At 45.1% G+C, this 23,569-nt stretch overlaps 1 protein-coding gene across 1 annotated transcript in view; it reads left to right on the forward strand.

Annotated features, from left to right (window-relative positions):
• Positions 1-2,836: 2,836 nt before the first annotated feature.
• Positions 2,837-23,569, forward strand: part of CD59 (CD59 molecule (CD59 blood group)) — a 99,270-nt gene continuing 78,537 nt past the window's right edge. The window contains exon 1 of the mRNA XM_069221867.1: positions 2,837-3,025. The gene's annotated coding sequence lies outside the window, so the exon portion shown is untranslated. The remainder of the gene's footprint in view (positions 3,026-23,569) is intronic.

Below are 23,569 nucleotides of genomic sequence, written 5' to 3' on the forward strand. Positions count from 1 at the left end.
CACCGGAGTGGATGGTGTTCATGGTAGTTTTGGTCTCTTCGGCGCTGATGGGTGTCCAGGCGTTGAGGGTGACGGCTGGGGCTGTGGTGGTCGGCGGGATCTGTGGACCGAAGCTGTCATGTAGGTCGCTGATCTTTCGATGGAAGAAGGTAGCGAGGGAGTTGCAGAGTTCTTGTGAGGACGTGATGGAGTTGGAGCTGGCGTTGGGATTGGAGAGCTCTTTGACGATGTTGAAAAGTTCTTTGCTGTTGTGGGTGTTCTTGTCCAGTCTCTCTTTGAAGGATGCTCTTTTGGTGGCGCGGATCAGCTTGTGGTGTTCGCGGGTGGCGATTTTGAGGGCTGACATGTTTTCTGCAGTGTGATCTTTGCGCCAGGTTTTCTCGAGGGTACGGCAGGTTTTCTTGGATTCTTTGAGGGCGTCTGTGAACCATCGAGGTTTCCTGGTGTTGGTCTGTCTTGGGAGGCGTCTGAGGGGGGCGAGGTTGTCAGCGCAGTTGGTGATCCACTGTGTGAGGCTGAGGGCTGCGTTGTTGGCGTCGGAGGTGATGGTAGGTTGGTTGTGGTTGAGAGTGGAGAGTAGTTGTTCTGTGGAGATTTTGTTCCAAGGTCTGCGTGAGATAGGTTCTGTGCGAAGGTAGAGAGTCTTGCGTCTGAAGGTGAAGTGGACACATCTGTGGTCGGTCCAGTGTATTTTGGAGGAGTGGCTGAAGGATACGTGGTTGCTGGCAGAGAAGATGGGGTTGAGCGTGTGCCCAGCGATGTGGGTGGGGGTGTTCACCAGTTGCTTGAGGCCGAGGTTGGCGAGGTTGTTGAGCAGGGTGGTGGTGTTGGTGTCGTTGTTCTGCTCCAGGTGGAAGTTCAGGTCTCCGAGGAAGATGTAGTCTGGCGAGGCTAGGGCGTGCGGGGAGATGAAGTCTGTGATAGATTCGCTGAAAAGGGCGCGTGGTCCAGGGGGCCTGTAGACGAGAGTTCCTCTGAGGGTGGTCCTGGGGTCGGTGTGGATCTGGAAGTGCATGTGTTCGGCGGCGAGGGGGGTGTCTTTGGTGGAGGTAGTGACGTTGATGGAGCTCTTGTATATGATGGCGATTCCTCCTCCGACTTGGTTGGTGTGGTCTTTCCTGGAGATCTTGTAGCCGTCGGGGATGGCTATGGCGATGTCGGGGGCCGATGAGGCGTTCATCCAGGTCTCAGTGATGAAGGCGATGTCCGGTGCGGTAGAGTCTAGGAGATCCCATAGTTCAATGGCGTGCTTGTGGACGGAGCGTGCGTTGATGAGGATGCACTTGAGGTGGTTGTTGGCGCGTGGGCTGGTGGACGGGGTGCAGTCGCGGTGGAAGGTATGCTTGCAGGTTTGACATGCGAAAGGTCCATGAGTGCGTTTCGGGCTGGCTTGGGAGCAGGTTGTGGTACGTCCCGGGTTGAGTGCGTGGAGGAAGGCGGCGTCGTAGCAGTGCTGTGGGTTTTGGGAGCGCTGGGGGCTAGGGGTTTTGGCGCTGGGCGCGGTCCAGGCACGGACAGGCGCAGACGGGCTTGCCTTTGGCGCGCCCGCCATAAGAGGGAGGTGGGGGGGTCAGCGGGAGGGAGGGTGATGAATGGGAGCGGGGCCGCACGGGTGGCAGCGGCGGGAAAGCAGAGGGCGGGGGGCGGGAGGCCGAAAAAGAAGAGTAGTTGGAAAAAAAGGGGGCAATTCACAGAGGATAGAAGAAAAACGAGCAGCTAGGACAAAGAGAGAGAGCAGAAGAAAAACGAGGAGTTTGGACAAAGAGAGAGAGCAGAAGAAAAACGAGGAGTTTGGACAAAGAGAGAGAGCAGAAGAAAAACGAGGAGCTAGGACACAGAGAGAGAGCAGAAGAAAAACGAGGAGTTTGGACAGAGAGAGAGAGCAGAAGAAAAACGAGGAGCTTGGACACAGAGAGAGAGCACAGAAGACAGAAGAAAAGCGAGGGGCTGGACAGGGGGGAGCACAAAGGGGCACTTACGGTCTGCTGGAGGTGGCAGGGGCCTGGGCAGGTGGAGCTGCAGCGGCGGGGGGAGCGACCTACCCTAGGGTAACTTCAGCTACAAAATCACCGATTTCAAGTGAGCTGGTCTCATTAGTTTAATAAAAGCAAAGCAATAATACAACCTCCAGAATGCATCAGCCTGTCACACGAAAGTTACAGCACTGGAAACAGCGCTGCGTGACTCGAGTGGAGGGAAGGAACTACTTCTACTTCATCCCATCTACTGGCTAGGGACCCTCCAGAGCGCTTTGCTACCCTCGTGGGTCTGGTTGGCGCTATATAAAACTGAAAGTAAATATATTAATAACTAAATCAATGTTGCATTTCCACAATAAAATACTAACACAAATGTATATTGAAGTGACAGAGAACGGCTCTTAGGGTGTGCATGATATACCTTATTCCTCATATAACTTCCTCCAGCAGAGGGCGTCACCTGGCTGGACGGACACATCTCCGCTGGGGGTGGGAGTGGCATTGGGGGTGGGGGCGAGAAAATCTAGACAAGCGTTTAGCTCTGTCAGCGGTCAAGGCAAGCATAAACACACCAAGAGGTGGGTTTAAGTGCAAGTGACGCCGACCTGTCAGCGTCCCTCGTCAACACGCCCAGCGTGGAGGCGTGCGGGGGCGGGGCCCCAGCGCGAGAGATTTGAGTTCTAGTGCGGTGATAGGTTCGAGGCTTTGACATGGGCGGAGCTCGGTCCGGAAGCAGCCAGTAAGCGCGATGATAGGCTCGAGGCTCCGTTGAGGGAGGGTTCGGTTCGGAAACCTCCGCCTCGGAGGGGGTGAGGTAAGCGCAGGATGGCGCTGCGATAGGTCCGAGGCCCGGTGAGGGCGGGGCCAGTGGAGGCGTGGGGGCGGGTCCTGTTCGCTCGGACGGGAGGGGCGTGGCAGGCCCATGTCCAGCAGACAGCGCCTCCCCGGAGCCCGCACTCAAGGAGCTGCCTGCGCCCCGCCCGCACCTACCTGAGAGGAGAGGGCGACTGATCCCGTTACTCCGTGGTACCCAGCCCGACGAGGAGGTGAGGACCCCCGGGTCCCTCGTGCCCTTACAACGCTGCCCTGAGTGACAGGCCCGACATCCAGCCCTGGGCCGCTTGAGGAGGGGTGGGTGCCTTGGGCAAGACTTGGTGGACCAGGGGCGCAGCTTCAGGGAGGGTGTTACACCCCCTAATAAACGTATTTTCTGGTAAATAGTTGGGTACAGGTGTTTTTAGTGGGTGTGGTGAGGCGTCTCTCGGATTTCATAAGGCATTTTTACCCACGCACAGACAAAAGCTTGCACGTGCTCAAACCCTTTCTTGCTTTCAAAGCCTTCACAAATGCTGGTTATTTTATAATTATATTGTCTCTCACTTAGTACCCCTGTCAAGCCTTATTCCTCTCTCTCTCTCCCCTGCCCCTGCAGCACCCGTCCTGTGCCCTGCTTGTCTATAATGTATTTTAGCATTCTGTGCCCGAGTGATTCCTGGGAAATCTAAAGCGTACCCCCCACCCCAAATCTTCGTGACCAAGCTACACCCCTGTGGGAAACCCAGGCACAGGGAGTCTGAGGTTCTCCAGGCCTTGGAAAATAAGACGTCTGGGGACTCAGTGCATTGTAAGGCATGGATGGTGTTAAGAAGGGAATACTGCAGGTTTAAAGCTGTTCTTGTCAATCTGCAGGGTCGGCATTAGCGCTGGAGGTGCCCTCTGCAGCAGTCTTTTTTTTTGCCTTCCGTGACCACCTCCTCCACGAATTCCCTCACTACCACTCTCCACCAGTGCCCCTCATCTCTTTGACATACAATTCATTTTTTTTTTTTTAAGCGTGACTTATAGTTTACTCAAACTCGGCTTTGTGATCTGTATGGTACACATTCTTTGCAGCAGGCACAATAACGCTTGGCGCAACTTCTGATGAGTCAAAACTGCCACTAGAGAAAACTCTGAGTCAATAGCAGGAACATTTATTGCCAGTTATCTTAACATTTTTATTGTTGCTTGAAACTGCTAGACACACAAGGAAGTTCACTTGCTTTTAAACCCATAAGTTGTCTTTAAACACACTGTCCTCCCCTTCACCCCCACAAACAGTAAATCAAATCAAATCAAATCATTAACATTTATAAAGCGCGCTACTCACCCGTGCGGGTCTCAAGGCGCTAGGGGGGAAAGGGGGGGTTATCGCTGCTCGAACAGCCAAGTCTTTAGGAGTCTCCGGAAAGCGGAGTGGTCCTGGGTGGTCCTGAGGCTGGTGGGGAGGGAGTTCCAGGTCTTGGCCGCCAGGAAGGAGAAAGATCTCCCACCCGCCGTGGAGCGGCGGGTGCGAGGGACGGCAGCAAGTGCGAGGCCAGCGGAGCGGAGGGGGCGGGTGGGGACGTAGAAGCTGAGGCGTCTGTTGAGGTATTCCGGTCCCTTGTTGTGGAGGGCTTTGTGTGCGTGGGTGAGAAGACGGAAGGTGATCCTTTTGCTGACTGGGAGCCAATGCAGGTGTCTCAGGTGTGCGGAGATGTGGCTGTTGCGGGGTACGTCGAGGATGAGGCGGGCCGATGCGTTTTGGATGCGTTGCAGGCGGTTTTGGAGTTTGGCTGTGGTCCCGGCGTAGAGGGTGTTGCCATAGTCCAGGCGGCTCGTGACGAGGGCGTGGGTCACGGTTTTTCTGGTGTCGGCGGGGATCCAGCGGAAGATCTTACGGAGCATGCGGAGTAAGCGCCAGGTGACGCTGCACAGGACACAGTGCCCTAAAGCTGGCCCTGTCATCTGATATGATGAAACCTCTCCCGACATCAGAATAATATAAAGGGTGTTTTGTTGCGGGTGAATCCATCGTCTTGCAATAAAATGCACTGATATGAATGGGTCTTTTTGGGCTAAGTAGCAGAAAAAATAAATTTACTAAATCAGATAGCATTGCTTGGTGGAATGTGTAAAGATATGCCAAAAAAGGCACACACATCCACTCATGTGCACAGAGACATACATGCAGACAATATTCATACCGTCAAATGCATACATTCAGAAACATAGAGGGGGATGGAATGTGGTGTAACGAACAGAGTTGTCAACTTTGGAACTGGGGAGCCAGGTTCAAGTCCCTGTATCAGCTTATCATCCTGTGATTATGGGCAAACCACTTAATCTCCCCGTGCCTATGAAAAAAAATGTGTCCTGGTGTAATGTAACTGGTGCTGCTGTATAGCATTCCAATATACCTGCGGGTCGAATTTGCACTATATAAAAACTGGAGAGAAAAAAAAGGGCAAAAATGGGCAGGGAGGTGGACTGGTTGGCTGAGGAGGTCCATGCTTAAACCAGAACCCCTATGTAGCGAAATTACATTTGTGGAAAAGAGTGAGTACCAATCAGGGATTTCTTTTACAAATCATTCTCAGCATGTATGTGTAATTGGATAAATTGAGTAAAATCCCATAATGCAATGATACATTAAACAAAAGCCCAAGACTAAAAGCAAAGCATATTTGGTAACTTGAGTGTGTTCAGTGGCGTAACAGAAGCCCCCGTGGTGGGAGGCTCCAGGCCGCCTTCTCAGCAAGATTGGTAGGTGGTTGGTCCTCTACGTACTTTGCAGGGGGGCCCCGTCTAGTTTTGTTGCGCCATTTATGTTAACAAGAAATAATTATTTTACACAAAGTACAGATTTGGAGTTTACTGTGTTTTCCATTTGACTGATGATGGCGAGTTACATAATTGTATTAACACAGTGTGACTAACATAGTGACATCAAGCAATTCTGTTGAGACAATTTGCTTATGTTAGTTTTAGCTAATGTAGGCCTTGCTTTCAACATGGTTGGTGCTGTTTGCATTTATCTTCTTAGTATATGATCATTTTTGTTTTTGTCTCATTCTGCACGTAGAGGATACATGAATTAGCAGCCTTGCAAACCATGTTTGAGATGTAATATCACTTTTCCAGGTATATAATGATGTTTATTTGGAGCTCTGTAGCACAATGTTTAACTGAGAATGAATCTCCCCAAGGCCTCGAACTCGCTTTCCTGCTGTGCGCTCTCCGCTTATCTCGTCATGCTGTGCCATAATGTTTTTTGGTCCTCATTTAGCAACTGTTCACATCCTGGAAGTATTTTCTTGAAATTGAAGAGGACTACTTGGGTAAATAAATCCTTACCCTGCGTACTATCCTAGTGGATCCTTCTTCCCGTCCTCAACCCACTCAAGTCTCCATATCTATGACAAAGTGATACTTTCTGGAGTGTTTTGTTTTCTTATAGCTCCCGACTCCCACATTCGGGGTCACAGTTCCCATATTTAATGTACTTCCATTTCTAGTTGACATGCGCAATTCTTAGTAGAAGGCTGCAAGTGCGCCTCATGTGTGGCACAGCCCATCACAGTTGCACCCGGGCTAAAACACACGACGGTGGTGGCGTTGCGCCCCTACTGGGGGCCTCTGTTAGGCCCCCGGACAGACACCAGGTACAGTCAGGCAGCTGGGGTGGGAGAAAGCCTCCGGAGACTACATTTTTCGGTCATTTGGCGCCTGGCACTGCGCCTCGAAGCCCTGCAGCGGCGCTGCACTGTTTCTGGCGGGGACTGAAGGAATCCCGATTTACTGGGGGCGTGGGGTGCAGCTGACTCAGGCTGGAGATGCTCGGGTCATTGAAGTAAGTACACTGGCTCTTCTTGTTCTTTCCTTAAAAGTTTATTTCCAGTTATAATGTACAGACAGAGATACATGAGCTTGCCATCCCCAAACCGGCACAACTCTGACCTTTCATATGAAAACATTCCAATCCCCAGTCACAGCCTGCCCCAACATTCCACTGCCCCTGATGTCATAGCATTCTTCTTTTACATACAAACCAATACATCACTACACATCCCCTTCCCTTACAAAAAAAACACCAAAAAACAAGAAAAAAATAAAATAATAATATGTATATAAATAAATATATATATTTTTATTTAATCACACACAAAATTTTCTAATACCTTAGGTTTTCTCAAAACCCTGCCGAAACAACTTTTCTTCACTTCACCACAAACTACATTTTTATTCTGTTCCCGCTCATTCACATTACATTCAAATTCTCCCATATTAATACGAGTCTGGACACCTTCCTGACAGCCCCTAGCTCCCAATTCCCCAATAACTCTAGAATCTTTGTTACCATCAATATCACACTCCAACCACCAATATTTGTTATTATTACCTTCCAGCAAATCATACTGCACAAATTGTTGTTTGCAAGGGTTAGCAATAGCAACGCGACTCATGTGACATACACTGCCATCATCCAAAATGACAGTATTTCTCATCACTTTCTTAATTCTTATAGGCTCGCCAAACTTGCTCTCACCTTTAGCCACTTTCCTTACGGATTTCACTCTCACCCAATCTCCCACATTCAAATGTGCTTCTTTAGTGCCATATTTATTATTAAAATATTCCTTGTTCTTTTCTTGTGAATTCTTTATGCACTTTCTTACATGTTCCTTGCTCCAAAGTACTTGTCTGCTTCTTTGCATCCAACCAGGGTTAATCTTCGAAAATGGAATTCTACCTCGCATTATATCAAACGGACTTTGACCTATTGTCTCATGAGGTGTCACTCTATAAGCCCATAACATTTTCCTTAACTCAGAATCTATATTACTTTTGTTTCCATGCTTTGCAATTTGAATGATGCCCTTGAAAATCCTATTTATACGTTCCACTACAGCATTCCCCCTGGGATGATATAAAGCTGTAAACCTTTGTTCAATACCAGTCATTTTAGCAAAAGTTTTCATTTCCTCAGATTTAAATTGAACACCATTGTCCGTCAGTAAAATTCTGGGAAATCCTTCCCTCAAAAATATTTCCTCCAAAAAATTAATCACTGCCTTGGTATCAATTTTTTGTAACACAGAAAATTCAATCCACCTTGAAAACAAATCAACTAAAACCACAATAAACTTTGAAGTCCCATCATGCCACGTAATATGACCCATAATGTCTAAAGCAACTTCTTCCCATGGTATATTAGGACAACTTGAAGAAGAAATTGGCGGGTTAAGTGTCTTTTGAGATTTGTCACTATTCTCACACTCCATGCAGTCACGTACATATCTCTCAATTTCTACATTAATTTTTGGCCACCAATAAAGTACTTTAATTCCTCTTTTGGTGCGAGATATTCCTGAATGACCTTCATGTCCAATAGCAATAAGTTTATTTCTAATACCACAGGGGGGAATAATCTTCCCACCTCTACACACAAAATCACCTTCAATGCTCAATTCATCTCTCACTTCCCAAAAAGCTCTTAACATATCACTGCTTTTGACTTTCTTGTCATTATACCAACCGAACATCACTTTGTTTTTAACTTCCTTCAACACTTCGTCTTTCTCATACTCCATACTCCATGATCCATTCTTCTTTTTGCAATGAGCTTAAAGTATTCTCATCAAACACACCAGCTACACACCAGTCATTCCATGGATGTTGATCCAACTCTCTTAAAGGTAAGGACATTCTACTTAAAAAATCTGCAGTAACATTTATTACCCCAGGAACATACTGCACTTCATATAAGAAATCTTGTAGTCTCATAGATAGTCTAGCTATTCTCGCAGATGCTCTACATAAACCTTCTGTAGTTAACAATTTAGTAAGAGGCTTATGGTCAGTTCGTATGATGCATTTTTGCCCCCAAACAAATTTCCGAAAGTGTTCTAATGCCCATACACATGCCAAAGTTTCTCTCTCTATTACAGAGTATTTTTCCTCTGTGGGAGACAAAGAACGGGATGCAAATGCAACCACATATTCTTTACCCCCATTGTCACTTTGTGCTAATACACTACCAAGGCCCTTACCACTCGCATCCGTAGTGATAATAGAACAAGCTTTTGGATCGTACCCATGCGACATTGGAGCACTCACAATTGCATTCTTAATTTCCTGAAAAGCCTTCTGACAACTTACATTCCATTCAAATTTCACTTTGTTTTTTAGTAACAGTCTCATTTGGTAGGTTTTAGCTGAAAAATTTTCTACAAATTTCGAATAAAACTCGGCTAGACCTAAAAAGGATCTCAAATCATCTTTAGATGTGGGGCATTCTTAATAGCTTCCACCAACTTTTTTTTAGGTCTTATGCCTTCATGATCAATCTCATGTCCTAAATACGTTACTTTTCTCTGTGCAAATCTACATTTACTGATCTCTGCGGTCAAACCTTTTTCTTGTAAGATGTTCAAAACATTCCTCAATTCCTTATCATGATGTTTCTTGCTACTTCCCATAACTAAAATATCATCCTGAAAGAATGTAACATTAGGCAAATGTCCAAATAACTGCGCCATCAACCTTTGAAAGACGGCAGCCGCCGACGCCAAACCAAATGGCATACGTTTGAAATGAAAACAACCCCATGGTGTACAAAAAGTTGTAAGATGTCTGCTATGATAGTCCAACCTAACCTGGTGGTAAGCAGACGACAAGTCCAAAGTGGAAAACCATTTAGCATCTCTCGTGGCAGACAACATCTCATCAATACGAGGCAAAGGAAACTGATCTACTATGATATTATTGTTCAAACCTCTCAAATCCACACACAAACGCACTTTGCCATTAGCTTTACGCGCAACAACCAAAGGTGAAACCCACTCAGAAGCTTCAACTGGTTCTATAATCTGTGAATTTTGTAACCTGTCCAACTCTTTTTTTACCTCTTCCCTGACAATAAACGGAATATTCCGTACCTTATGAATTTTTGGTTTGGCATCCTTTTTGAGTCTAATCTGATGTATAAAGCCTTTCAGTTGACCTACTTGCCCATTGAACACTCCTGGAAACTCTTGTGTGACCCATTTCTTTGTGTCTTCTTCATCACACATTACTAAGACTTGCTCTACACTGTTAGGATCAAGCACAATATGCAGTTTCTTTTGGTTTTTCCAGCCTAATACCGACGGACCATCCTTAGCCACATATAATTTACATACGGCTTGTCTTTGCTTAAATTTGAATACCAGCAATCTAAAACCAATAATATCTATTCTATCACCAGTGTAACTTTCAGGCGAAATGTCAGAGGTTTCTAAATGTTCCCCTAAACTATGTACAAAATGCTTTTGCCATGTGCATTCTGAAACAATACTGTATGGGGAACCAGAGTCTGCTGCCACCTGCAACATAACTCCCCCAAATGATATCCAACACAAGGGTTTGTTTGACGTTTGTCCTGAAATGTTCAAAACCACAGTTTTGTGACCCCTCAGTTTATAATTTACGTCTTCATCACTGTCATCAGAACAGTCTTCCACCACTTCCTTAATGCAGGCCACTTTACTGTTCACCTTCTTCAGTTGTTTCTTCCTGCACACCCTAGCAAAATGGCCTACAATTCCACATTCCAAACACTTAGCATTTTTAGCTGGACACCCATCAAATTTTGCAGAATGAAAGGAACTCCCGCAACGGAGACACTCATTTCTGGATCGATCAGGCATGTTAGATTTTTGATTTTTTGCAAAAGTTTGATTTTTCTTTTTTTTTAAAGTCATTATCCCGCTTATCCATGGACCATTTGTTGTGCTTGCGATCAGTAACTTTGGCAACAACTTCTTCAAAGTTCTTATCCTGTGCCAAAGTGATTTTCGCACATCTTTCGGATAATTCTGCTTTCTTTACTAAAGCAATAATATCCTTTAGACTGGATTCGCCTTCAATCCACAACCTCTCTTGAATAGATTTGTTTTTAGTATACATTACAATCTGGTCCCGTACCAGTTCATCATGTAGACCAGCAAACCTACATGAGCTAGCTAAATGTTTTAAAGCAGAAACGTAGCTCTCTATGTCCTCGTGTTTCTCTTGTTTCCTGTGGAAAAATGCGTGACGAGTAACCGCAATGCAAACAGCAGGAGAAAAATTATCATTTAAATCCAAAATAGCACTTTGAAACACATCTTCATCGCCTCTATCGTGTTTTTGTAGTTGATTGTAAATACGAAGACCTTCAGGGCCTAAACAGTGCATTAAGATCCTTTTTTTCTTTCAGCAGAGATTAAACCATTGCAATCTTCTAAGTTTGCGATGTAATTCAAAAAATATTCTTTCCACTCCTTCCATTGTACAGCTGGTTCACCAGGAGACGCTAAAAATTCCTTTGGTGTACTCAACTGCAAAGAAAGCGACGTCCCTGTACCAGAAGATTCTCCACTCGAAGACATGGTGTACTAAAAATTATAGCTGTTAAATATAACTCTTTAGCTTACTTCTTCAGCAAGACATGTATCTCTGTTATAATAATTTCTGTTAGTTTTCCTTTGTGCCGGATAAACTTCAGCAAGGAAGTTGCTATAAAATTAAGAATAGTAAAAATAATACCATGTACTTGGTACTAATTAACATTAAAAGGGTGCTGTTCCTGCTCCCATGTAACTTCCAGCGCAAGAACCAGCACGTTCACAAGACATTGTTATTAAGCATTATGTTGTCCAGGCAACCAGTAACCAAGCGGGGGTGCACGCGAGGACCGAGGCGATTAAAAATCTAACGTTTGAGCAGTACACACGCGCCTCAAACAAAGTAAACAAACGGCAACTGTATTAGAGAAAGAGAAAAATAAATAAATAATAAAAAAAAAAAAACTTCCCTCACTTGCTTAAAATAAGTTGCCTTTAACAAAGCAGGTCCGAAAATAGCTGCTCTCCAATCCTCAGTCTGATGTCTGTAGCGTTGCCTTCCAATAATTGCAGTTTTCTCAGTCCAATGCTTGCTGCTTTACGATCCTGCTCGTCGCCATGTGAAGTAAGTACACTGGCTCTTCTTGTTCTTTCCTTAAAAGTTTATTTCCAGTTATAATGTACAGACAGAGATACATGAGCTTGCCATCCCCAAACCGGCACAACTCTGACCTTTCATATGAAAACATTCCAATCCCCAGTCACAGCCTGCCCCAACATTCCACTGCCCCAACATTCCACTGCCCCTGATGTCATAGCATTCTTCTTTTACATACAAACCAATACATCACTACAGTCATCCAAGGGCTTCATGATGCCTATGGGAGTCACCCAGGAGATGCCCCAAAACTGCATCAAGCGGGTTGCAGAGAAGCGTCAGGCGCCTCATCACTAATGCCGGGGACTCCCCAGCTTGGTTCGGATACAGAATATGTGATGCGAGGGCAGAGAGACTGGTGTCCTTCAAATGGTCGGACGTTACTAAAATGGCCAGGCCCAACTGAAAATCTAAATGACCAGGCCCCACGATAAATCTAGCGCCCACATAGCCTCTCGGGTGATTAATGCGCTATACAAATCAATGAAACATAACACAACTAGTGAATCTGGGTATTCAGATCCGAACGGTATTCTTGTCTGCAACCCGATAGTTAAGTGAGTTGTCTGCTGCTCTCGAACCACGTTTGGTTCTATGGTTTAAGGGCTTTGATCATGGTAAGACTAAACAAGCCTTCCATCTTTCCCAGGTCGGCAAAATGACTACTGACAATTTAGAAATGTCAGAATTGTAGTATTAGTCCCCATAACATAACTATTATACTTTAGGAGAAACCTGTGGGGTCCGTGAAGTTCTGTCCGTTGTTTGGAAGTGCTTTATGTAGCTCCTAGATGTCACCTTGTTGCACACATTCCGTGACCGAATGTGCCTATACCCCCAAATTCAGTGGGGCGCCTTCTATCGACCTTTAAAGGACGAAAGGCTAATTTGGCATGCCGGGACTCGATCCTTTTGGTGTCATGGTTGTGGGCAAGGGGTGAGCACTGAGTCGGGCCGGACAGCCAGGCTGCGCCTGGGCAGTCGCTCGCCTGTGCCAGGCACTCGGGCCGGATTTAGCGTTGGTGGCACCGAGTGCGAAAATCATCTTCCCTTTTTTTTTATTTTTTTATTGCTGCTTGAAAGCCGCACACACAAGGAACTCTGCAGCAGGTGTTTTCAATTACTAGGTTATTGCTAATAACGGGGCTCCTCCTAAGGTCAGTGCCCTCCCTTACCCCTTTTGCAGGCCAGGTCGCAATGCCCTAAAGCCGGCCCTGCTGCACGCGTTTTGGTGTGAGGACGGTGGGTCAGTGCAGCAGCGATGGAAGTCTGGAGTCTGGTTGGCCTAGGGTGGTGAGAGTGAATGGCAGGTGGTCCAGACACGAGGGCCTTGGCGCGGCCTGGGCTGTCCCATCTGGTCCTTCCATCCCATGGTTTTGGGGCTCAGGCCGGTCTGTGATGGACTTACTAGGTACAGCCATGCCCCCCATAGAGTGTGGGGTGACAGTGATGCTTAATTTGTGCTTGTTGTTTCTGGTGCAGAGCACCGTCACTTATTTTTGAGGGTCGGCACTTAATTTTCTGCATCAGGCATTTGCTGCGAGCAAAAGATACATATGGGAAAGACGGAGGAAGAGAAAAACAAAAAGGCGCCACAAAGGGAGAAAGCTGGGAGAGTGAGCTGAAGGGGCAGGGAGTGGCTGTACATGGATTGAAGAGGCCCGAGATGGCTTCAGGATTGCACTGCCTTAGTATTCAGTGTTCGCACATTTAATTGCAGAAGCTGCATATTTAAAAGGAGGGCTTTGGGCACTGGCACGTTTTTATTTACAAATTAAGCACTGGGTGACAAGGCTCTAGAGCATATGCAGCATGGGTGAGGTGGAATAACACACTCAGCTGATTTCTCGGGATACTGCAGGAACAGATTGTACTGGCTCAAATACTCAGCCTGCAAGGGTGGCCCCTGAGGATTCTGGTGCGCGGCTGTGCTCGGAACCGGCCCTAAAAACCCACATCTACGGCTCAGTTCTCTCCAAGATATATCATGCTGCTTCCGATCAACGGGTGCATGAGTTCAGGGTGAGCAGTGTATGTCTACTGGGTGAGCCAGTGGCGCATGATGGCAGGGGGAGCTATATCTGAGGGCAGGGGGAGCTATGTACAGCGCCTTAACTCCCTGACTTGTGAGCTATATCTGAGGGCAAGGCGAGCAGCACGAGTGCAGGGTGTGCTCTGTCTGAAGGCTGAAAGAGCAGTGCATTAGGGTGTGCTATGTCTGAGTGCAGGTAACGCGACGCATGAGGGCAGGGCGCGCTTTGTCTGACTGCAACAGCAAAAAGAACACATGATGGATGGACTGCTGAACAATGCAAACATTCACCCCCAGTAACAAAGATTTGGGTTTAAACAGTCATTTTTTTTTTTTGCCCACCACGTCACTCCAGTGCTTGTTTCCGGTCCAGGGAGGACCAGGCCTGGCAGTTCGGGCTGGACTGTTCCTATGGGAAACAGGGTCAAGACTGATTTGCATATGGCTCGGTGCAAACTAGGGTGGCATGGTGAGCAAAAGAATTACATTAGAAGTGATGGATTAAACCCATGAAGGGATCAGTGATTTAGTGTATGGTTTGTTTGTCCAGGCAGTTTGTATGCAGCTCTTTGGCAGTTCATAGCTCACTGTGCTAGATTATGATCGTAGCCTATGAATTCACAGTAACAAAGGCAGTATATCACTGAGCTGTACACATGAATACAGTTCTGTGATCTGCCTAGTAAATGTTCTCAGCAGCAGGCATATTAACCCTCTGCGCTTCCTTAGGTGAGTCAACACTGCCACCAGAGAAAACCAGGGGCGGCTCCTCCATTAGGACAGAAGAGCGTCGCCACCCTGCAAGCAGCAGCCGCTCCTAAACCTTTACCAGAAAATGATAAACTGAGTTTATTATCGTTTTCTGATAAAGGGGTGGGGCCACGGGGGTGATGAGCAGCAACGGGGGTGGGGGTGCTCAGCACTCCCCTCACTACGCATGTATGTTTGGCCAACCGTCTCGGGCTGGCAAAACAAACATGCGCACAGGGCTCTCTCCAGCCCAGCAACACAGTTGCCAGGCTGGAGAGAGCCTGCACAGGCTCCCAGTCTGCCTGGGACCACCCTGGCTGGGCGCTCCCAGACAACCCTGTTGCTGCTCTAAGCAGCATCAGGATTGGCTGCAGGGCAGGCTGGGAGCCAGTACCTGCCTGCAGCGATGGAGAAGAGGAGTTGTGAGGAAAGGTAAATGTTTTTTTTATTATTTTATTTTTTAATTAAATTAATGTTTATTCCCCTTCCACACCCCGTGAGCCGCTACTGGAGAAAACCCCAATCTCTATCCAGCCAGTACATTAATCACAAGGATTGTCTTGGCACGTTTATTGTTGTCTGAAATCTGTTGCATACAAGGAACTCTGCAGTGCTTTTAAAATTGCTGCCTTGTTATAAAATCACTCCCTATCCCTCCAGCCCCCTCGAAACGCCTGATGCACAGTACAGCTGCCTGCCCCTTCAAGCAAGGGCTAATGTAGCAAGCATTATGAATCAAGGTACATTTTCAAAATATGCTCAATCTATTACACTGGCTACAGTAGAGTCACCCCTAACCGACAATGACAAATTTATTGCAGATCCTATACAACAGGGCCCTCTGCGGTGCGCACCTCCATTCTGCGCTGTTCTTTCTCGTTACTTTTAATGAATAGCACGGCTCGGCGCGCGCTCATCTTGGGTTGAAAACATTATTCTTTAATCATAATTGTTTCAAGTTGAAAGAACCACGATTAAAATAATTTTGCATTCACTAGGCCAATTGCCTTAGGGGCCTGTTGAAGGGACTGCAACAATAGAAATGGAGTTTCCTGAAGAAACAGGCTTTTGTTTTGAGTACGTGGCTTAAATGGCCTAACACTCACTGCAGCTGTTCATCCTTCAAGGATGATCAAGTTGGCACCTCTGGAAGTTTCTGTATGCCAATACATATGTTTGGTGTGAAGAAGGCTGCTCTACCATCCTGAAAATGCACCTGATCTTTGCATCGTTTTAATGTGACTTTTGTCTCAACCTTCCTTAAATTCTCTCCAGCTGTTCCACTACTGTAAAATCACTGCTACCTCTATTGCCTCATGGGGGTGTGAGCTGCAGGGGTCAGTGAGATTGCATTCTCCTCACATCACGTGCCAATGATGTTCATGATGGAGTGACAATCGTTTGCTCTAATACTCACAAACACAACCCACTGCAACATTCACCGCAAACCACAGCTACATTATGGCTTTAATTACTTCACCCGTTTTCCAGAGTTAAATCCATGTACCTAAGCAGGATTATCGAAGCACAGAATCAGCCCTTTTTTCTTAGTTTGTGCCACAGGAAGGAGAGACAGTGGTCTCCCACCTCCTACTGTACGTCATTTCTAAGCCAATCCAGACGCTGATCCACCCTTTACAGCAGCACCTGGATGCAGGGTTCTGACTTGTGAGCCCCCCCCCCCCCCCCCCCCCCCCCAGCTCTAGTACTGAGACTCAGAGCCATCTCTTGTGCATGTCAGGCTGGCCAGAGAGAGACAGCTGTCCAACCTTACATGCGCACTTGGGTCCCAACTCTGACGACAGTCAGTCAGTCACTTATATTGTAAGCCCCGCCCCCTCAGGCTCCCACTGGCTTCCCAGGATTCAGGTTGCACCCAAAGACATACTGCAACCTGCCCAGGACGGCCATGGCAGAATCTTCAAACTACTCACATTTAATATGGGGGCAAAATATAAGTGGGGCAACACCCCAAGGCCCTAAAGGAGACACCGCCCCTGCTCACACTTCGAATGGATTTGTTTGCCACCATCAAGAGCAGGGTGATGAGAAACAATTGAGCTGTTGTATCCCACCCTGTGTGGAGCTGTAATGTACGGATTTGCCTAAGATCACAAAGCGCAAAGCACTTTAATGGGATAAAGATAGAAACACATGCCTCTGATCCAGAGGACACCCCCACCTCATGCTGATGGAATATTCTAGACCAACGGTTCTCAATCTTTTGACTTCTGTGGACCCCCCATTTTATCATTACCGGAAACCAGGGACCCCCTATGAATCATTATTGTAATCTGGGACCCACCTACTGATTCAATACTGAAAGCAGGGGGCCTAATCTATTGATATTATTTAACTTTCTAAGCTGCCGCGGACTCCCTGAAGAGGCTTAGCGGACCCCAAGGGGTCCCCGACCACAGGCTGGGAACCACTTTTCTAGACATAACCTGAGTGCCATGTGTCCTGCGCTGTTTTCTCACCATCTGATCCCATGTGGAGGTAGTCATACAAGAGGAAGACAGCCACTGCGACTTAGCCCATTGGTCAGTCACATGCAAGTCACTCCGACCACGTCCTAGTGCTATGCTGCTACACAGCATGACTAAAACATTGACAAAGCCAGTCACTCTCACAAGTGAGGCCAACTGGTTTTGCCAATCCTTGTATTCTCTTAGGGATTGGGCAAACAAGGCGTTATTGGAGAATTGGCAGATAATCCGCCTTTTTTATTTGTTTTTGTTAAACAGCATTTATTGATGTGAGTTGTAGGCAATAGCAGACTGTATTTTTTTTAATTCCTTGTTGTAAAATCATTGGTAAGCTTTAAAAAAATACTTGGTGAGATCAACAACAGGTGTGACGGATCATTTGCCCTACGTTGCTCCATATCGATAGAGGAAAAAATACTACTTGATCTATTCATCTATCAGTGCCATTAGTTTCTTTTTCTTCTTGATTTATTTTCTCATTTAAGAGAGCTTATGATGCTGTGAGAGGCACTGTCCGCACTTAATTAAATGAACAGCTGAGCTCATGGTCTAGTTTTCCTGATTTTATGGAACAAATCAAACTGCTTCCTAATAATGGCCGAGTGCAGTAAAGGTCATGCTGTGTTTATACTGATACATAGAACTAGAATAGAAGGTGATCCCATCAGTCAGATGTGTTTGGTGTGCCTTATTGACATGGGTGATGTACTGCACTGCATGTGGTTGGTGTGGATGCGAAGGGGTTGTCCCTCACCCTACCGTAGGAATCTTGCCTTGATCTGTAATGGAGTGAGGCTGATCAGCATTCATTGTGAGGAAAATTTAAAACCTCCAAAGTTAGCCTTGGAAACTTATTTGTCACTTTCTATGAATGAATACCTGTTCTTTGGAAGTCTGTTACAGTGTGAATTTTGGTGTTGGGCTAGCCTGCGGAAGGTTGTTGGTTTTAAACTCCTGCAGATGTTTCATGTAGACCATTGTTCTGTAAGACCAGCAGGCACCCTATGGAATTTGAGTTGGTGATTGCCCTACTAGTTGCATCCACTGATGCATCTAGCCACAAAGCAGTCCTCGCCACTTCGAATGTGGCGCTGACCTGCGGGGGGGCTGGCACACATCCCAGGTCTGCAATGCATGTTTGGGATTTGTGTGTGCAGAGTAAACCATAAACAATCACAAACCATGAGTGAGGTTCATGATTATACAAGTTTGTGCTGTGCCTGGGCGACTATGATTCCCTTTATATCAACCTTCCCAGTCATTCATGGAGAAGGCTACAAGTTCAGAGTAGTTCCACCTCCACTTTTCGTTGTTCCATGTTAGAGGATCCAGATTAAATTACTGTACATTGTCCATAGCATGAAAAATTAATTACCTTCAGGGGAAAAATGCATTGAAAGTGATCGCAAATCGGGGGCGTAGCTTGGTCAGTAGGATTTTGGGAAGGGGGGGTAGGTGAGCTTTAGATTTCTTAACGATCACGCTGGCACATAATGTTATAATGCATTATATGACAAGCAGGGAACACGAGGGGCTTATGGGCAGGTGAAAGTGAGATGAATGCAGATTGGTAGGGGCAGTAAGTGAGGGAAAGCACATTATTTTGTGACATAACGAGAGAAAGGAAGAAAAAAAATATATAATCCTGGTGAAATCCAACATGACCCCTCACCGTACCCAACTAAAAGCCCCTGTACCCAACTATTTATCAAAAGATACATTTGTTAGGACGGTGGAACACCGCCCCCTGAAGCTGCGCCCCAAAGGTACTACTTTATGGGTCTTCACTAGGTTCCCGGTGTCTCCTCCATACCTCGCCTAGGAAGATCCATGTTCATTCTCCGATCACTAAATTTATTACTGTCAATAGTCAACCATATTGTTCGAATACACCTTGGTACTATGGCCCATCAATGGGGACACATGTCCTGAGAACCTGTTCCTGTGGAATTATGCACACCAATATTCTGCTTACCAAAGTTGGATTTAAAAGCGCAAAAAAATACAGTGCCTCTGCAATTACAACAAGCATTGGCAAGGCTAATAGGTGTTTCCTTGGCAAACTGGTGCAATGGCTATTTTTGTACTGGAATTATATGACTCAGATTAATAATAATGAAACTAACTGTTTAAATGGAGACTTCCAATAAAAATTATAAATAAAAATATATATACCTTTTTATAGACCAGAACTGGTGCTTCCCAGCAGGTAGAAGTACTTACAACCAGTATGGAAACCTTTTTTGGTTTTAATGAACAGCACAAGAAAATATAATTCTTATTGGTGCAAAGAAAAGGTACTATTCACATAGTTACTATAACGGGAAGTATTTCTGAAGTATGACTTAGAAATACAAATATTTTGGTGTTAGGCGGGTAATAATGGGGTGCACCCATTGCCCAGTTAGTGTTAACAAGTGTAAAAATGACAAAATAATGTAGTATTCCTATTACAAACCGTACTGCATTATGCTGCGCAATTTGCCTTTTTGTTGCTGCATAATTTACTCAACCCTGCCGCATAACTTGGCTCCCTCCTTCCTCATAATTCCATTTGCTTTATACCAGTACTTTTGCTACTCATAATTTTAGAAACTCTGCTCTATATATTTAGAATCCTGGTCCACCTAAATCCACCCCTCCCTCCAGCTCTCCCCTTCCACCTGTCCACAGGGATAAGATATGTGCTGTAAGGATAAAGGACTACTTTTATCACAGGAATATGTGGTACATGTTGTTATTACAAGCCTCTCTTGTCGACTGACACAAACTTGAGGACTTCCTACATACTGCAGACAACGGGTCCAAAGTGCTCTTTGAAAGGACATTGTTGGAAGTACATTCATTTTGTGTCTGTGATTATCTTGGGTTCCTGCTCAGGTGTGGTGTTGTGGCAATCGCTTGCACTCCTCAAGGGCATAGCACTGTTTTGTGGCGCATGTGTAAGCAATTTAATAGATGGGTACTGAGTAGGCAAAACAAGTTGTTGTTTTTTAATACTGAGACAACAATTGCATTGCCTCCCTTAGGATGCCTGGAAACCCTTCTTTCGTCATTTTGAAATTAAAACATTGACAGCAGCATCAAGCGCCAGGAATGATGTGTACAAGTGCTAATTCATCTCGTACATTTCAGTTCAGATATTTTTTTAAAATTTTCAACTAGTTCATTAAAAGGCAGAAGCTGGTGTTTGCATCGTGACCCTACTTTTTATTTGTATGTGTGTGTATGTATGTATATATGTGTGTGTGTGTGTGTGTGTGTATATATATATATATATATATATATATATATATATATATATATAATATGCTTTATTAGAAATACCTTGAACCCTAGTCCTAATCCTATCCTAACATTTAATCCTATCCTAAATGCTAACCTTGTTCCAAATCCCCTCCTCTAAGCTTTTATCTTAGTCAAACTGCAGGCTTAACCCTGAAACTTACCTATAATAATAACTATTTTTTATATATATATATATATATATATATAATCGCACCACAGGGTAATGAAGCAGTTTATGCGCGGTGAAAGTAACAGATAAATTGGCTGCCATTGTCATAAAAACTGGTCTCGGGAATAGGAGGGAGTGGCATGGTGTTAGGAGGGGAACCGGCTCTCACCACATCGCCTCATTCATTTTTTTTTTAAAAGATTTATTATTTTGTGATGCCTATTCGTGTTGCCTTGTAGGCTTCCCGCCTCCCTGTGAGGGCCAATTGGAGGTAAAACACCCAATCTGCCTCCCTCCTTGGTAGAAAGACTGGTCGAGCTTTTGGGAAGGGAGCGTAGCCTGATGTCAGGATGGGGCAGTATCCATCCCATTGTTTTTCAAGAGTTACCTATACTGTGCAGATTTGTGCCTGGTGTGCCAGTCTCTGCCCCCAAGCAGTAATCAAGCTGTCAGCTGCTGCTTTTAGTTTCAATTTCAGTGATGTCACAGTACATTATTGAAATCTCTCTCTCTCTGTCTCGCTCTCCATATTGGTTTTCAAGTGGAATCCTTTCCATGCAGCCTGAGACGGAGCATGAAAATGAATCCCTGTGGTGCGTTCACAAAGGGAATTTCCTGCCTACCGTGCGAGCACGTGAGGGGGGCATCCGACACACGGAAATGGTTAAATCATAATCAGCATTACACAGGCTGACAGCCTGACATGCCTTCCATGTTCTAATCTACTCCTCTGCCAGGTTTGTCAGCCTCCAAAGCTACAGTCCTCTGGCCAAAGGGCGCCATCAAGCCCCTGCTTTATTCCTCTACCATTAAGAGGGTTTCTGGAAGAGAGTTTTTCTGGTGGAATTTCTTAACCAGTTCGTTCTTGTGCGCCCACATTGTTTAAAAAATAAATAAAGTAGCCCCCTGGGAGCTATATCTGGCCACAACAACCCCTCTAGAAGAAGGCCTTCTATTATTTCTTGCTTTGGACAGCCTGCAGTCTTTCTACTATTGGCTATTGGGCTTCTCCTCTGCATGAGCCGTTATGCATGTTCAACGCCTTTCAAAGCACTGCTTGAAAACAATTATGTTGGTCAAAAATAAAACTTCCTAAACTCAGTTGCATTTGACCAGTCTGCTGCTTTTATTATCTCCTCCAAACTATGCCGTCATAAACTTATTACTAGCTTTAGCACCGCTGATGGAATGTGATGTAAATAATGATACATTCACACCATCCTTGGCAGAATTATGAAGAAAGGTTTTTCATATAGAACAGTAAATTGTTATAGGTCTGCAATAGCAACAAATCTGTTTTTTAATTCGGGGATGTCAGCTGGTAAAAAAGTCCATTAATATGTAGAGTTATGAAGGGAATGTATTTAAGAAGAACATCTGAAGATACATATGAATCTCTGGGATGTGGATCAGATTTTTAAGCTGTTTTGAGAGGTGGCCAGGGAACAGACTTCTATGTATTAAGGCAGTGGTTCCCAACCTTTTGACTCCTGATGACCCCCACCGAATCACTACTGTAAGCCGGGGGCCCCTAAGCAATTTGTACGATTTAAATTTAAAACAATGAAACCGTAATTTGCAAAAAAAATACACAAACGAGTAAACACCAAATAGTTGAATTACTGAAGATATAATTATTTTATTTTGGAAACAAAATGTAAATATTTTAATGGGAAGATTGGTGCTGCGTCTCGGCACCAAATCTTTTCAATGTTTGGTTTTTATTTAGGTAAGCTGAATCCTCGGATGCGATTCTGCTTTTCTTAGGTGACTTTGTTTTTATTTTTTATGTACATAAGATCTGAGAAAGCTTTTATACATATATATGTGTGTGGAAAGGAAGTCAAACTATAAGGGACTCACCTCTTCATAGCCTCTCTGTCACATATATTTCATTTGTTTTATAGCACCTCTCATACCAGTTAGTGTTGGAGCACTATACTGGTAGGCATTTTCTAAGAATGCTTGCTCTGGAGAAGCACAAACTCTGGATTCAGATGATATCACAGTGGTTAGCGTTGACTTTAATAACAATGTGTTTCTGCACAAGCAAACCTTTTTTTTAGCAGCATAAGGATAATGAAAGACTGGGGAAAAACATAACTTTCTGATTTGTGCCATGCAGGTTTGTGGCAGTTCATAGCTCACTGTGCGTGATTACAATTGTAATTTATGAACTGCACAGTAACAAAATAATCTCTGTGACAAAAGCAGTAATCCACAGCATTATGCACATAAAATACTGTTCTTTGATTGTTGCACATTCTTTGCAGCAGGCTTGTTAACCATATGTGCTACCTTAGATGAGTTTAAACTGCCACTAGACAAAACTCCCATTTCTCTCCAGCTGGTACATTAATCTCCAGAGGTGCAGTGCTTTTAAAACTGCTGCACAACTGAAGTACTACAAAAACACACAGCAGAGGGCCCCATCTGGAAAAATGCCATCCTGCCGGCCCAGGCCTGTGGACCTCCTGGGAATGTCATGGACCCTCGCGGGTCCGCGGACCACTGGTTGGGAACCAGTTAACATGGAAGTTATGTTTGATTTCTTTCAAGAGGGTTTCAGATATAGGTGGTAATAATTTGTTTCAGCCTAATAGGGTTGTTTGAAATCTGTAAAAGATCAAAGACTCTGTCTGAATTTCTACCCCCCCCCCCCACCAATTTTTTTTTTTTTAAATTCCAAAGTTGTGTGTGATAAGGTGTACATAGGAATATGAATCAAGAGCTTCGGAGAACAGGAATGTTGGTGTGGAGCAGTTACATATGTCTTATATGAGACCATTTAAGAGTTTCAACTGCTAGTATAGCAAGATGGGTGAGTTGTGATGTGTAATATCGATATCCACCTTTACAGACTCCACAATATAGGCAAGATAAGCAGATGCACAGTTACGAGTAGTAAATCTATACTTCCCTTTATATGCTTATATATACATTTAATACCGACAATACGTTGGTAGTTGATATTGTAGAGTAGATGCATGGGAATGTCAGTTTTATGATGTACAGCCACTATCTGATACCAGCCGGT

This window comes from Pleurodeles waltl, chromosome 3_1, assembly GCF_031143425.1.
Source record: "Pleurodeles waltl isolate 20211129_DDA chromosome 3_1, aPleWal1.hap1.20221129, whole genome shotgun sequence".
NCBI lineage: Eukaryota > Metazoa > Chordata > Amphibia > Caudata > Salamandridae > Pleurodeles > Pleurodeles waltl.